The sequence below is a fragment of the Lynx canadensis genome, chromosome C1 (assembly GCF_007474595.2).
Source record: "Lynx canadensis isolate LIC74 chromosome C1, mLynCan4.pri.v2, whole genome shotgun sequence".
Lineage (NCBI taxonomy): Eukaryota > Metazoa > Chordata > Mammalia > Carnivora > Felidae > Lynx > Lynx canadensis.
The window spans coordinates 137,387,060-137,405,240 of NC_044310.1; positions in this window are offsets into that span (position 1 = coordinate 137,387,060).

The following is an 18,181-nucleotide window of genomic DNA, read 5'->3' on the forward strand; positions in this document are numbered from 1 at the left end:
GGTAGATGGGATAAGACAACCAATTACTCCAATATATATTGAATAGTTTATTCCCTTCTCTACTATTTTAAATATTTTTGCTCTGAACTGTATTCCAATATATGTATTGATACATTTCTTGGCTTTCCATATCTTTGAATTCATCCGTTTTTCAGACCTTGCACAATACTGCACAATTTTAAATACTACTTGCTTAATAGCAAGTCTTGTTTTTAGGAACAGTAAATCAGTTTTCCTTTTTAAAGAAATTATCTGAGTTAATCTGACCATTTCTTCAAGTAGTCTTTTTCTTCTCTACAATTCTTTAAACAATACAGTGAATTGGACTCAAATCCATCAAAGATTTACAGAGACCCTACTGTGTGCCAGGACTTTCCAAGTTGAAAGAAAAATAGTCTCACTGAGTAGTTTAACTTTAGAGACTCAATTATAAAACTGAGAAAGTGGGGCGCCTGGGTGGCGCAGTCGGTTAAGCGTCCGACTTCAGCCAGGTCACGATCTCACGGTCCGTGAGTTCGAGCCCCGCGTCAGGCTCTGGGCTGATGGCTCAAAGCCTGGAGCCTGTTTCCGGTTCTGTGTCTCCCTCTCTCTCTGCCCCTCCCCCATTCATGCTCTGTCTCTCTCTGTCCCAAAAATAAATATAAACGTTGAAAAAAAAATTTATAAAAAAAAAAAACTGAGAAAGTAAACTCCGCAGGCAAAGACAAACATTTTAGAATTCTTTATCTAGGAATAAGACACAGTTTAAGTCAATTCATCAGATTTAGAAGTTTCATTTCAGGAGTGCCTGGGTGGCTCGGCATCGAACTCTGGTTCAGGTCATACTCTCACAGTCCCTAAGTTTGAGCCCTACATCGGGATTTCTGCTGTCAGCACAGAGCCTGCTTCAGATCCTCTGTTCCCCTCTCTCAGCTCCTCCCTCACTCACATTCTCTCTCTTAAAAATAAACATTAAAAAAAAAGCTTCCTTTTATCTTGCTCCACGAATCTCAAATGTTAGTATACACAAGGAAACAGTGTGGCCGTATACACAAATTTTATGCACCAGTTTAAAGGGTAGCTTTAACCACACATGATTTTTTACCCTATGTTCTAACTTTAGAATCTGAACCATGACTAAGTAACACTGAAACCTCGTATTATTAAGTGCTTAACTCTATGAAATATATATAAGGGAGAAAACTGTAGAAAGCCTAATGGCACAACGTAGAATTGGAGTTCAATTTCATGACTTGGATTAAGGCAAGAGTTGGGACTTTCCAAATGAAAGGAATACCTCAGGTGATGGTAAGTGGGCAGAAATAAAGTTTAGTACTTAAAAGTGTAATACATATATACAGCTGTACAGGTTGAGTACGGGATAACACAAGGGCGTGCATTAACACTGTAGTCTACATGAATTGTACGGTGCATACAGTACAGCAAAATCTGTCCTTAATTACTTAAAAAATAATAATGATATTAATGATATCAATCTCATTAGTTAAATAAGAAGACTGGAAGAGACAGACAAATAAGATGCTGCTGACATTGTTACTTTACACATGAACAATTACCTGCTTGTAGCCACAGAAATAGTAAATGGCAGAAATGTTGACTTCTAATATTGTTCTTGTATAGAAAGAGTGATTGTCTTTGCCCAGTCTCTCTCTAAAGGAAATGCTCTTTGTTAGCGTCCACTATTCTATCATGTTATCTTTCTACCACTTATCAACCTTTCACTATTAGACTGAGCACAGCGGACCTGTGGGCTGGTAACCATCAAATTATGGTGTAGAAACATAAGGTGAGACCATCAGACACTCACCAGGAAATTAGCTACCAAGAACTACCCACATTTTTTTTCCTCTCTTTTTTATGTCCCATTTAGTTTTTAATTACCACAGACACATATATACACAAGAACATACATTATAAAATACAGTAAATTACACACACACACACACACACACACACACACACACACATTTTGTTAATTAGACAAAATAATTCTGGGAACCAGAAAACCCTGAAATCTCAGTGGCTTAATACAGGTTATTTCCTATCTGTGCAAAGTGCACAATGTGTCCAGTGGCTCTCTAATGCAACTCCTTTCCAGTGACTCAGGGATCCAGGCTAATTTGATTTTAAGATGCTGTTGTCTCAACATGTGGATTCCAAGCTCAATTGGTGGAGGAAATGAGAGGTATAATTCTAAGTGGGCAGAGAGGACTTCCCACTCACTAGGAAGGAACCAGATATGGTGAGCATTGGTCTCACCATATGCAGTCTCTATATTCTACATACCACACACATGTATGTAGAATTTAACAGATAGTTATGAAGGTAATTCCTAAGTACCAACTGAAAAAAGAAGTAGAAGACTATGAGCCTATAGTCCTCAAGGGCTCAGCATGCCCTTATAATCATAAGACTCTCCCTGCTCCCTGGAGTTGACTCCTATACTGATGGGTGATCATAAATGGAGACCACAGTGACTGACTGACTTCAAAGTTATGAGCTGAAGAAAACTGTTAAACTCAGTTAAATTTTAACCTAACCAAGTTGTATTCTAAACTGATATAAAAATTCAGTTTATTTTTTACTTACTGAACAAATTTTATGTCATAAAAATTCCCTTGCTAGTATTAGTATATTGTTATACAAAACCACATTTTTAATTTATATTATTTAAATATACTAAAATATTATAGCTTAAAACTAACACTTGACACTAACTTGGTTATTTTAGCATTTTGTTTTGATTAGTTGGAAGAGAAATATGTGTAAAATCTTGAAGAAAAATATGTGTAAAACTGGGTAAAATTATATGGTGATACACACACATACACACATATATATATATATATCCCCTCTTTTTCTTTTTTCCTCGTTACTTAAATAACTTGGATGTTGCAGTGTGTTTAAATGAGCTTCCTGTTAATATTATGTAAAGACAGTACCCCCAAAATGAAAAGATGAAAAAGTATCTATCTTCAGAGAAGCATTGGGGAGAGTGCTAAGTATTTAGATAGAACAGCATTTGCATAATAAATGAGAAAAGGTTCAGATGAAAATAAATTATTGAAACATTGTTCAAAGATTCTCCTTTAATACTTCATTTTTAAGAACAAAGACCAGCCTGGTTTATCTGCTGCTGGCTGTGATACCTCAGCTATTAGCCTTCTCTGGAAGTTGCCCTTGCCTGGAGACAGCTGTCTTGCTCAAGTCATATGCTGTTCATAAGGTCAGCCACCATCCAATGACTTGTCCAAACGAAAATATAGACGCCCGGTCCCTTGGTTCCAACAGAGGACAACTCCAATGGGCCATCCCAGTTTCAGAGTCTCCATAGCAGTTCTCACTCTGCCAGGCCTCTCTCCTCTCCTTCTCTTCCACAGATAATGATCTCATGAGCACTCCCTAATAAATTTTCTGCTTGCCAATCTTTCAAAATCTACTTCCCAGGGAATTTGGCTTGCAATATCCACCTCAAAATTAGGAACATTAACACACACACACACACACACATACACACAGTTTGTGAATGAAAACCTTTTGGAAATATAAGAAATCTGATAGGAAAGAAATTTAACGCTTACCTAGAAAACAAAATCTCTGGGCTAATAAAAGGACAAATGTAGTATACATAGGGTGGGAAGAAAGCTAGCTATGGATAGATAATTGTGAATATTTGGTGTATATGTTAATATTTTTTCCTAACCTAATGTTTTGAGTATTTAAATAGACTCATTAATAGAATTTGGCAAGATAAAAGGGAGATTAAAAATACAATCGGCCTAGGGAACAGAAAAATAAATGTAAACACATTAAACAAGACTGCTTTACCATATTAATTAAGAAAGAACCCATTAGTTAAAATAACTACTTGTTATTGAGAAATTTAGTTGCTTAATTAATGTTGTATATAGTATAGAATGTAGGCCTATTCTGTGTATTTTTTGTTGTTGCTGTTTATCTCTGTTAGTTAAAATGTACAAGGTCTTTGTGAAATAGTATTAAGGAAGTCTAGCTAGAAATCACTCTAACATATATTTGATCCATCCCCTTACTCAAAAATAACTGAATTCTCTTTCTAGGTGAGAAAACAAAAGCCTGCACAATGCCACTGGTCTTTATATGAGATCTAATTCCATGTTCATTTCCCAAGACACATAGTATATAAATTGATAGCATCAATAGCTTCTTTCTACGGAAGTCGTCTTTGAATTCTGTAATTCCTTCCCTTTGTATTAAAGAGGAATAACCTTACAACACTGAGGTATGTTCCCTCTATCCCTACTTTGTTGAAGGTTTTTTTATGAAGAATGGATGATGTACTTTGTCAAATGCTTTTTCTGAATGTACTGAGAGAATTATATGGTTCTTATCCTTTCTTTTATTCATGTGATGTATCACGACTGATTTGCAAATACTGAACCACACTTGTATCCCAGGAATAACTCCCACTTAATTGTGGTGAATTACTCTTTTAAAGTACTGTTGGATTTGATTTGCTAGTATTTTGTTGAGGATCTTTGCATCCATATTTATCAGGGATATTGGCCTGTAATTCTCTTTTTTAGTGGAGACTTTGCCTGGTTTTGGAATCAAGGTAATGCTGGCCTCGTAGAATGAGTTTGGCAGTTTTCTTTCCATTTCTATATTTTGGAACAGTTAAAGAAAAATAGGTATTCTTTAAATGTTTGGTAGAATTCCCCTGCGAAGCCATCTGGCCCTGGACTTTTGTTTCTTGGAAGATTTTTGATTACTGATTCAATTTCTTTGCTGGTTATTGGTCTGTTTAAGCCAAAGCAATTTGAGAAAGAAAAGACAGCTAGAGGCATCACAATTCCAGACTTCAAGTTATATTACAAAGCTGTAGTCATCGAGACAGTATGGTACTAGCACAAAAAGAGACACATAGATCAACGGAACAGAATATAAAACCCAGACATGGACCCACAACTATACATCCAACTAAACTCTGACAAAGAAGAAAAGAATATCCAATGGAAAAAAGATAGTCCCTTCAACAAACGGTGTTGGGAAGACTGGATGGCAACATGGAGGAGAATGAAACTGGACTACTTTCTTATACCATTCTCAAAAATAAATTCAAAATAGATGAAGGGTACCTGGGTGGTTCAGTCGGTTGAGTGTCTGACTTCAGCTCAGGTCATGATCTCACAGTCTGTGAGTTCAAGCCCCATGTCGGGCTCCATGCTGACAACTCAGAGCCTGTAGCCTGCTTCAGATTCTGTGTCTCCCTCTCTCTCTCTGCCTCCCCCGCACCCCCACGCTTTGTCTCTGTCTCTAAAAAATAAATAAACCTTAAAAAATATTTACAAAATGGATGAAAAACCTAAATTTGAGATAGGAAAAAATGAAAATCCTAAAGGAGAACACAGGCAGTAACCTCTTTGACATCAGCTATAGCAACTTCTTACTAGATAGGTCTCTGGAGGCAAGGGAAACAAAAGCAAACGTGAACTTACTGGGACTTCATCAAGATAAAAAGCATCTGCACAGCAAAGGATATAATCAACAAAACTGAAAGGCAACCATCAGAATGGGGAAAGGTATTTGAAAATGATGTATCTGATAAAGGGTTAGTATCTAAAATCTATGACGAACTTATCAAACTTAACACTCAAAAAACAAATAATCCAGTTAAGACATGGGCAGAGGACATAAATAGACATTTCTCCAAAGAAGACATACAGATGGCTAAAGGACACATGAAAAGATGCTCAACACCACTCATCATCAGAGAATTACAAACCAAAATTACAATGAGATATCACTTCACACTTGTCAAAATGGCTAAAATTAACAACACAGGAAACAACAGATGTTAGCAAGGGTGTGGACAAAGGGGAACCCTCTTACACTGTTGGTGGGAATGCAAAGTGGTCCAGCCACTCTGGAAAACGGTATGGATGTTCCTCAAAAGTTAAAAATAGAACTACCCTATGATCTGGCAATTGCACTACTAAGTATTTACCCAACAAAAATACTGATTTGAAAGGATCCATGCACCCTGATGTTTATAGCAGCATTATCAACAACAGCCAAATTATGGAAAGAGCCTAAATGTCCATCTGTCCAACAACTGAGGAATGGATAAAGAAGATGTGGTATATAAATACACACACACACACACACACACACACACACACACACACAGGAATATTACTTAGCCATCAAAAAGAAAGAAACTTTGCCATTTGCAACAACGTGGATGTAGCTAGAGTGTATTATGCTAAGCAAAATAAGTTGGTCAGAGAAAGACAAATATCATATGACTTCACTCATGTGGATTTTAAGAAAAGAACCACATGAACATAGTGGGGTGGAGGTAAGAGAGAGGTAAACTAAGAAACAGACTCTTAACTATACAGAACAAACCTGCTGTGCAGGGGGGGATGGGTAAAACAGGTGATGGGTATTAAGGAGAGCACTTGTGATGAGCATCAGGTGAATCACTAAATTCTACTCCTGAAACTAATATTATGCTGTATGTTAATTAACTGGAATTTAAATAAAAACTTGAAACTACAAAAAAAATAAAAATAAATTAAAAATTTTTAAAAGGAATAACCTGAAAAGTTTTCTATTCCTGCTTTGGTCTGGCTGGTTGTGGGGACTAGGAATGGCAGGAGGGGAGGAGGATGAGGGTGAAGGAGGCGGATGCATTCCACAAAGGTGTGCAGCAGTAGTGGTATAACAACCTAGTAATGGTCTAGTGCAACTGACCAGGATGCACACAAGACGGAGTCACTCAGCTATCCATCTCTCTGATAGGAGAACAAATGTTGGACCTCAGGAAGGAAAAAGGAGGATGAGTAAAGAATTGCTGTCTTGGCTGACTAGAATTAGTATGCTCTACTGTTACAGTTTTTGATTACAGGTCAATGGTAGAAAAACAAATGCATCTCTATCTCTCACTGCAGCCAGTTTGATGGCACAGTGGGGAGTAAGGAAGGATTATCTACAAAGCTGACCGGATTACAAATCGGTGTTATAGATCATGAGTTCAGCTCTGCCTCTGTATTGTGCCAGCAATTTCTCTTCACTAACCTCCCCCTGGGCTTTCACAAAAACCATGTGGGTGCCAGAGAAGTCACGAGCTGATCTCTGCAGGCTATTCAGCAGCTGCTCTCAATGGTGCAGAAAAGTAGCAGAGATCACCCATTAAGAAGGAAATGAATAGGACCATTTTATCAGCAAAAAAAAAAAAAAAAAATCACCTTCTGTCTCTTGGGCTGACATTTATACCCTTCTCTTGCTGCTCCACCACCATTTTCTTTTTACATTATCCTATTTGTTACAGGTAGTATTACAATTTTATTTGTACTTAAATGGTCTGATTAGCTCTTGAGAAATAAAACTTATGAATATCAAACCCAAAATAACTTCATATTGATTCTGTAGCCTCTTCTTTTTTTTTGTTTGTATTACCATTACACAAGTTACTCTAACTCCTAGTTTAGATCAGTTAAGACTCTATGATGGCTAATTTTATGTGTCAGTTTGTGCCATTGGTTCTGTTTCTGTGGAAAACTCATGAATACAGAACCTAAATTCCATCACAATTACCTTGAAACAATTTTTTTTTATCACCAATACTCTCTTCTATGGGATATGTACATGTATAAGATAAGGGCTATCTATGTAGAAGTTCTGGGTCTAGAATGGCTTCCCTGCAAGATGGCAGCAGATAGTACCTGAACAGATTAAAAAATAAGCATCATGTGGTATCTTTAAAACAATTTTGCTGATGTTTTCTATCTATCTACCTATTTATTTATTTTGAGAGAGAGAGAGAGAGAGAGCTGGGGAGAAGCAGAGAGAGAGAGAGAGACAGCATCCCAAACAGGCTCCTTGCTGAAATCAAGAATCAGACACTCAACTGACTGAGCCACCCACACACCCTGCTGATGCTTTTTAAAAAAACTTTATCTTTTCAGTTAAAATAGTTCAAAGGGGACTTAATAAAAATCTCATTAAATTCTTAAGTTTTTTTCCATTATTTTAAGCTCCTAATCCTTTCAAATATTTTGTCTAGTTATATTAAACATGACAAAACTGTTTTTTATTAACATCAATATCTGTAAATTGCTCTAAATCAGCATTCCCTCCACATTTGGGCAGTTTCTATTCATCAATATGATAGGTGGTCCATTTGTAAATCAGCTGGTTTCTCCCTAGTTGTCATAACATAATAAAATTAATGTTGTACATCATATTCTAAAGTAACCTGGCTGATTAATTCAAGGTGATTCTAGGCTCCCAAAATAATTAATGAACACAGGATTTATGTCCATGTCCTTCTACATGGATTGATGTCTGTGCAGTGAAGTAGTTACGACAGTAACCATTACTAAGAAATCATGAACAATAATAAATATCAAAAATCTCAATTTTTCCCAATTTGCAATTCTCAAAACCTTTGAGTTATTTTATTCTATTAAATGTTGATCTGTTTTAATATAACCTTTAGTAGTAGAATTACTGACAGTTTCCAAGACTGTTCTGCTAAAAAAAAAAATCTGCCTTCAACCAAAGGAATAAGAATATTGCTCTTGGCCCTGCGAATGCACTATAATGGTTAATTTTACGTGTCAACGTGGCTACGCTACACAGTGCTCAATTGTTCTGTCAAACACTAGTCTAGGTGTTGCAGTGAAGGCATTTGTAAAATATGATTAACACAATCAATTGACTTTAAGTAAAGCAGATTACTCTCCATAATATGAGTGGCCTTCACCCAATCAGTTAAGGGCCTCAGGAGGAAAAATAGGTTTCCCAAAGTGGAAATAAATTTCCTCCTCAAGTTTGTATCATAGAAACCTTGCCTGAATTTCCAGCCTGCTGGCCTGCCCTATAAATTTCAGACATGCCAGCCCCCACAATTGCATAACTGCATGAGCCAATTCCTTAAAATGAGTCAGTCTCTCTATATGTTTCTTTCCCTTTCTTTCCTTCCCTCTCTCTCATTCTTTCTCATATATATTAGATAGATAAGTATATGATATGATATATACCTCCTGTTGGTTCAGTTTCTCTGGAGAACCCTAATACAGGTAATATGATATAATATACATTATAAAATCTAATATCCACATTTTGTATCAGTTTTAAATTTGGAAAAACTATGTAATATTTTATTTGCTTTGGGTTTTTTTTGGCCAATAACTTTGGAGTATATACTCCTTCACTTTACTCTTCTAATTGGCACAGGCGTGAAATATAGTAGACACTCTACTGTCTTGTCCTTATTTGCTTAAAAGGAGATAACACCCCATTACTGAGTGAGCACACGATTTTTGATTTGCTTTATCCCAAAAGAAAAGTGGTTCTGATTTATAGTTAGCTTAAATTGCTATTTGGATGTATTTGAAGGGTTAACACTTGAACTCAAGGTCATTTGTACAGTAACAAGCGAGGCCTAAGTGTTAAGATCCAATGATAATCTGTGTTTCACACTTAGACTGAACAAGAGCCAAGCTGCAAACCTGACAGTAATGAGTTTGAAGAGAATTTCCTCACAACTCAACTTAAAATGTCTTTCCCTCTATATTTTATCTCTTTTCAAACAGTTAAAACGTGGATTATTAAATTCAAATATCTATAATTTTCACCCTAGTCTTCTATGTTAGGCACCTAACAGTCATCCTAAAGATGTCCATGTCCTCATCCCCAGAATCTATAAATAGTTACCTCACATAGCAAAAAACTACTTTATAGATGTGATTAAGTAAGGATCCTGATATATATATATATATATATATATATATTCATTCATGTACATATATATCATGTATGTATATATATATGTGTATAAGTGTATATATGTTGTATATATCACACATGCATATATATATATATATATATATATATCCATCCATCCATATATGTCACATATGTGTGTGTGTAAGGATATATTTTTATATCCTATGGCAAGGACAGTGATTTTAGGGACCTCTGGAGATTATTCTCCTATTCCTACAGAGTAAGCTAGAAAATCAAAAGCAGTCATTGCTACAAAATATATCAATATTCCATCGGCACTCTGACCATTCCCATCTTCCTCAGCAGCTTGCAAGGTAGACAACGTTCATTGCTATCCATGTACAATTGCCCCAAGTCTATTATCTAGATAAGTGTATAACAGCTACAGATTTCTCCTCAAATGCATTAACCCAGCCCTTACCAGCTCCACATAGGAGCACAAATGAAAATCATGTTCAGTGAATAGGCCCTTGAGTTTATATGCCAAACTGGCCTAGAGTAATCAAGTCTCACAGACAAGCAATCTTGGCACACACCAACATTTCCACGGTATTCCTCTCAAACTGTTTGAGGCATGAGTGGTGTGATAGATGGGTTTCTTGATATAAATAAATTATATACATGTATCCCACTGAACCCAGTAATGTCAATGATATGGCTTTTAGGAAAATCACATTTTAGAACTTCAAGCCTGTAGAACCTAAATAAAAGCCCATTTTCTCCCTCTTTGACACCATACTTAATGAAGAAAAATAAGTTAATTGCTTCCCCACTGTTCAACAACTGCTATGAAGAAGGACATTAAGAGACAGTGAATTTAGTTATTATAAAATAAATCTGTTTAGATTTTTTTAAGTCACTGAGCATCATGGGATCCTCAGTTTTAATCATGGGATTGGCTTTTACCAGGACTTTCCTAAGAACCAAAGAAAGTTACCTGAGCTGATGAAAAATAACTCCTCTTGCTATAATGTTCTAAACATTATAATCTTCTAAACCACAAGTTCATTACCAGAAAAATCATACGTAGATTTTACCATAACCAGAAAAATATTTACTCTCAAATAGCTTTATTCATATTCCAAATTCATTAACAAAAAGTCATGTCAAACTTCTACTTTTTCATCCTTTATTGAAAGTTTTCTGATGTCTGAAAGGTAATTTCAGTTAATATTAAAATGAATTATATAGCTAATACATCCAATACTCACTAAAGGTACACTGCTTCTCCACTGGGACTTTTTAATTCTTATAATTTCTCTTTTTTCTTATAAAATCTGTATTTAAAATGTAGAAAATAAAATATTCATTATGAGAGGGGAATTCACACCTTTTCCCATCTTTAACCCTTCTAGCTTTTGAAATGATCAGAAATATATTTACTAGAGCTCTATTTCCCTAGATTTAGGTTTTACTTTGCAAGAAAAAAAGGGAAACTATCATTTTTCTAGACATTTCTAAACATTTTCTAGACATATGTCTAATATATTTTCTAGACACATTAATATATGTCTAGTTCACTCACATTCTCTTATTTCATCCTTGCAGTAATTTTTGTAGGAACACCTGAGAAGTAAAGTAACACCTCCAAGTGAAGTACTATGCCAATATCCAAATAATTGTAATATAGTATTCCCAGGGCCTGAGAGAGAAGACTTGGTGAAGATGAAAGCAGGCTAGAAATAATCAAGTCTGACTTGTCTATTCACGGAGTTCTGAATCAAGGTTTGTAAACCAGTGCTAGACCTTCTGAGGAAGCAGCAGAATGCACACAGCAGACCGGGTTCTCTGATGAGCAGCTACTTCACAGTGACCACATGCAGCTTAGATTACTCAATCTGTCCATACGCTGGGCCATGTTCAAGTATACTAAGCAAGGAAGAAAGTATTCAGGATGGTAACCCAGAGAAGGCAAGCCTAGGAAACTTGGGGCACAGGCCCCATGAAGACACATTATGATTAGGAGGAGATAGCCCTAGAATCTACAGAACAATTTTGACATGGCTTTTTGCCACATTTGCAGCACAGAACAGGTCAGCTGTCCTCCGTTCTTTGATATCTTTTCCTACATGGCAGTTGCATTTGCTCCTGACTCAAATGTGCTTCCTCTCTTTGGGAAGGCACAGGATGCCACTGACTCACCCCAGAAGAATGTATGCTTCAGAGGTTGTTTTGCCAGGCAGTGGGCACAGGCTGAGTGAAAGACGGAAGTAAAGGAAAAGGTGGGGCACCAGCTGGCTTAGCTTCTCTCCTTCACTTACAAGGTACATGACCTTGAACAAATACTGCTGTCCCATTCTCCACATTTGCAGAAAATGAGAAAAGAGGATGTGATAACATCAAACCTGCAAAGCAGAGGTGGCTAATCCAATGGGCTTCTAGAAGTCCCTTCCAAGTTACAGTCTAAAATTATAAAAATAGCAATAGCTAATAAACAGTTTCCTTTGTTCCAAGATCCTTGTTGAACATCTTATTACAGCATCTCTATTCCTCACAAATCCTACATGGTAGGTATCACTAACCATGTTTCACAGAGAAAAACTATGAGAAGACTGAATAAACTGTAGTGGTGGACCTAAAGTTTTTAGTCCTTGGTCTACATGACTCCCAGCTCCGTGTTCTTTCCTCTTTGCTCTGTTGTTCTCAGGTCTATGACTTATGCTATGTGTGATTGACATTCCCTATAATTCCTTCAGGTTGAAAGCAGTCAACCCTGTTTCATGAGCCCCAGTCCTTGATGGCTGAGTATGCACAAGAGGAATTTTGTATTGCAATTAAAATTACAACAAGGTTAATCAGACACATATTTAATGATATGTATAACAGCTATTGTGCTACACATCATTAGGCATAAATGGTAAGCTGTTCATATAAATGAAAATAATTATTTTTACACTGATTAAGAAAGCATGGCTATACTCAGACAGGAACTGAGATGGGATGGAAAAATGTTGGAATAAAAATAATTGTTTCCATTCATTAACTTATTACTAATATCTAAGCATTGTGCCAGGTATTTTATATGCATTATCTAATCCTCTTATTAATATGAGAAAAATATTGGTAATACATCTTTTTTTACAGACGAGGAAACAAAAAGGTTAAAAAAATTGTCATAGCAGTGACTGGGATGATATGCCAATACAGAAGTGTCACTTAAAGTCCTTCTCTAATACACTTGTGTCCTAAAGGAACTTTAAACGGAAAAACCACTCCTTCCTTTCTCATTTCATCAGGTTTTCTTGCTCTTAAGGGGAAATGTTGTCTCCCCTTCCACTAAGTTAGTCTTAGAACAAAGTGTTCATTCTGCCTAAATTCCAAATTTGTAATAGACAAGCAACTCTTTCAACCTCCTATTTCAAGAGCACAAGTCCATTGACTTTATTATGAGGGAAAACAGTAGGAAATATATCAGTGTGGACAGTCTAGCTTGTGTTTGATTTACAAACCAAAACTTCAGTGGCTCAAAGTTTACATGTTCATCAAAGGATAGAGGTCGAGAGGGCAGTCACTAAATGGTGCTGACCATCTCAACAGAGGAAACAGGGGATTGCAAAACCTTAGCCCTTTCCTTCTCCATGTTACATGCCATAAAAAGTGAAGTTTGTATTGGCCAGAGACATTTTGGGATCAGGGCTCCAGAATTTCAGCAGACAAGGAAGAAGTTTTCTTACTGATTAAAATAGAGATCCAAGAGGGAAAAGTTCAAAGAAAAACTTCACTACCTTTGAAATTTTGCTTGAAATCTTCACTCAGTGACCTGAAAGGTCATTTAAAGATATCATTTCCCTCTGGACCATTCCCATTTCCAGCTCCACTCTTTCTTCACCTTCCCCCACCTAGAATCCTGAGACAAAGCAGGCAGAGAATGTTGAGATATTCTGGTGATCTATTGTCATGTCTCAGACAGCCTCTTAGATACTACTAGCATTTATGTGCAAAGCATATTATTCCTTTAGTGGTGGAAAATATATACATTCTGTAAAACCATTCGTGTCCTAGGATATGCCCAAATACAACATCTGGTTTGAGTCAAATGTGGCAAGGTAGAGAGCTAAATGGCCCATAATAGGAATAAACATTGACCTGATTGTTTCAGTGCATACGTTGATACAAATAACGAAGTCCCAAGGGGCCATGGATTTAGATGACAATAAGCTATTGTAGTAATGGAATAGTTATTAAACTTAATACCAAGAAAAATAAGCAGTATTGACCAACTTCCTTTCTGGTCAATCAGTTAGCAATATTATTGACAAAATGTGTGCTGAACATTTTACAGAGTAAGGGAGTGGTTCTCAGTCAGAAATTTGAGGACTCCAGGCTTCTACCTCCTTTAGGTGATATGACATTTCTGCCCCTCAACTCCTCAATTTAAACAAAAAGAATAAATAAGATATATCTGAGGTCCTCAGGAACCATGACTGAGTACTGTTTCATCTTCAGGTTTAAGTAACACTGCAAAATCTTCCCTTAGTGTTGGCAGGTGAAAGCCTTCAGAAGATGATGAGGAAGAAGGAAGAAACACTCATGCTCCCACTCTGATACAGGATGTCAGATTTGAATGAGAAAATAATAAAGATGGTTTTGCCTCACAAAGATCCAACTAATTCAGAATTCATGCAGTATAAAGACATCACTGATGAGCTAAGATGATTTAAATTTCCCTATGAAAGTTGGATGCATGGATGGGTATGGCCTCAACTTCCTTGAAAGTGTTTCTTTCTGTCCAGAGAGGATTATTTAAGACTGTAATTTGAGACTGTGGCAGTTAATGAGAGCTACTGGAAATAGGCTCTCCTGGCATTATGGAGGTCCTGCACCTCTAGTCCTGAGATACACAGCCTTTCCCGTTTCAACAGAGGTCCTTGATACCAACTGGCCTCCCCCCTCCTTTCACCTGTCCCCTCTCTACTTTATTCCAAGTTCATTCCTTTTCTTATCTGCCTCCAAGTTTCTGATACAAAGCTCTTTCTTCCAATTATGTTTCCACTTCTCTATACCACCACTCTGACCACTGCAGTGAAGTATGACCAGACTGATTTCCTGATGGCCAACTCAAAATATCAATTCTGCTGAGTCAGTTTTCTCTGCCCTAAAACCTTCCATGTTCAGAAGACCTGAAACCATGGTGGGAAGTGAGACTGAGCACAGTTGGACAAGCTGTTCAAGGACTAATCGTGCTTGTGCACAGAGGAAAACAGATGGAAGAAGAGAGATTCCTGAACAGCATATGGCTGATGGGGCAAGGAACAAGTCTACTGAAATGAATTACAGATTTGGAGATGGGAGGCATGGTTCTACTGCCTACCATGAAATAACTTGCTTAGCTTATGCAGGATGTTTGAGATCTGAATTTCAATTTACTCATCAGCAAAATGAAGATTTAAAAATTAAAAAAAATACTTCTTAGAGTTAAGAAGATTAAAAGAGATCATCAATTTGAAATCATCTGTTATTACTACAATTGCTATTTTGAATGTATAGCCTATTGTCTAACACATTAGACAGAACAGAATACTTTTAGAGTCATAGATAATTGTAGAAGTCTGAATTTGCAAAAAAATAAAAAGGAAGAAAGAAAGAAAGAAAACTTCCCAAGAAAAATAAGCATATTACCAAATGTAGCACACTGATTGAAAGGGGCCCATGCACTCTTTGAAGTCAAGCTGTGGATTTCTGGAATGAAATAAAACAAAGCAAAATGCCCAAAGAAATGAAAAGCTTAAAGTAGGAACATTTTAGAAACTTCTTTTAAATTCCTAAGTCTATATTTATCTGATTTGTTCCATAGGTTATCTACTTATTTCTCATTTCTAATTGCTAAATTCAGAAGTTCTCAGCAAAATAAATAACTCAACAGGTAACTAAGTAAATGTATGGCTGAAGGAAAAATAAGATTTGTTTTGATTATTTCATTTATTTCTACGGAACCTGTTTGGAAAGCCATGTTGGAAAAAGCAGGACATTTTTGCAAATACTCCTGTCAACTAAGAATGCCTGTGTGCAGAAAAAGAGACATCATGAAGATTATTTATAATATACAAACATACATATAATATACATATATATGACCATATAGGTGTAAGTGCCTAGGTATGTAGATGCATATGTATGCACACACAGGTAAATGAAATGTCTAAAATTTAAAAGAAAGTATCTTAGTAAAAAGCTGAATCTGGAATTTACAAGGAAATTTAGAATTACCACCTCCCTGTTTCTTCCCTACAGACTAAGCATCGTCAGAGAGCCAGAAATCTCTTCACCATTTTTTTTTCATTTTCTAGGAATAATGTGTTTTATAAATTTTTCACTCTGTGGTTGGCACTGTGATACTGGAAAGTATTATTTAAGTCAGTAGATATTCAGTGAACATATATTGTGCTAGAGATTGATGAATAGGGGCAGCATCATCAAGCACGGGACATACTCTTCTACAGAAGAGGAGATAATTCACACCACCTGAAAGGGAATCAGGGGCTGATTACCCAGAAGGTGATCTGGAATATAGACATATGTCCTCCAGAAAAAAAGAGAAGAAGGGATGAAAGATAAAATCTTTCAGAAAGAAAGATTATGTGGTAAACAGAAGACTGTGGGAGGCACTAGGTGAAAAAGGAAGTACAAGGAAGTTCAGAGTTCTTTCAACTTGCAAAAAGAAAATTAGATCATGAGCTTATTACCTTTCTTGATGTGTAGCCACAGAAAGAGAAGTTGTATTTTTAGTACCTCATCTTGACTCTAATTTTTTTTTTTTAGGTAAGCTCCACACCCAGTGTGGAGACCAAATGGAGCTTGAACTCACAACTCACAACCCTAAGATCAAGACCTGAGCTGAGATCAAGGGTCAGATGCTTAACTGACTGAGCCACCAGGAATCCCAACTCTATTTCTATTCTAAAGGGAGTAAGGAGCTCATTCCTAATGTATCTGCTTTTGGTTTATCTGTTTGTTTCTATGGAACTGGTAACAAATGTCCAGGGATAATCTCCAAATTAATTAATTAACCAAATATTTATTGAACACCTACATTATATTGGTTTCTATGTATAAAGGTAATCTTGCCAAAGATCTGTTTTTTAAATTACAACACTTCTTTGGAATTCCAGTCCCTCCACATTCTCGGGGAGGGGAGGAGGGGAGGGAAAATCTACAAACTCATTTCTCTTTTCCTCTAATAAATCTATCCCTCTAGATAAAATTGGTTACTTTCTGTCTCTCAATTCCTCCAGCTTTACATTAATACTCCTGTCAAGAACATCTCCTCCTTATCACATCTACTTGTGCGCCAAGCTTTACGTTTATTAAATCTCACTTTCTCTTCTACCAAGATTTTCCAGAACCCACCCCCCCAAATGTTCCCTTTCAATTATACATGCTATGAATCTTAGTTACTGCTCAAATATTTTCTCCTTATCTTTGCTACTAGATCTTAATCATCTTTAGAATTAGAACCATATCTTACACTTCTTGTTATCCCTTTTAATAGCCCATATACTGCTTTGCACATCCTACTTTATATGTAATACATGCTGGGTTTGAAATTTAGATTGAACTTCCACATCCCATTCTGGCAGAGATGTTTCATTGGTGTGGATGAGCATGGAAATACCTGTAGATTAGATTAAAAGGATATGGAAGGTCAGTGTTTAGGGTCAGAACTGTTTGGCCATTCTTATAATCACCTTCCTTTCAGTTACAAGAGTTTCAAAATGAGATCCAAGCTTCTGAACATGAAACCATCTGAATTTTATTTGTTCTGAATAATTTTAGCTTTGCCAGAACCCTTATATTTCCCATTTCTGGACTTTAGTACGCAATAACTAACATCAAGAAAGCTGTATCTCCAGATTACACTGCTCCCCTCTGCTTCCTTGGCACTGTTATATTTGAACTATATGAAAATCACCAGAGAAGTTCTCACTGCTGTTATGTTTTTCTATGTGCTGTGGGAAGAACTGGCACCTAAGGCTATGTCTACATTATTTATACCACTTTGATAGATTAAATCTTAACTGTACCATAGAGCTTTTAAAGACATGTCTGTAAATGTTTGAGGATTCCACAGGTGTTCATCCTAACTGCAAACAAAGACTCCTTTTTGTGGTTGAAAAACAAAATTAAAATTTAACAGTGTCCTGCAAGCCATGGTTTCTGCTTAAAACAGATCCTTGACTGGACATGTCAGATAGATTTGTTACTCTTGACACATTTTTGGAGTTCAACAAAGTAACCTACATCAATGGAAACATTTCTGTGATCCCATACTTCTAAAATTAATCTCTCTGATGGTGACATTTCATAAAGGAACTATAATGTTGGTATTCTACCAATGTGGCAAAATCCTAAAGGACTTTCATCCTGAAATGTCTCCAAGCTCTAAAGTATTCTTAAAACTATTTCA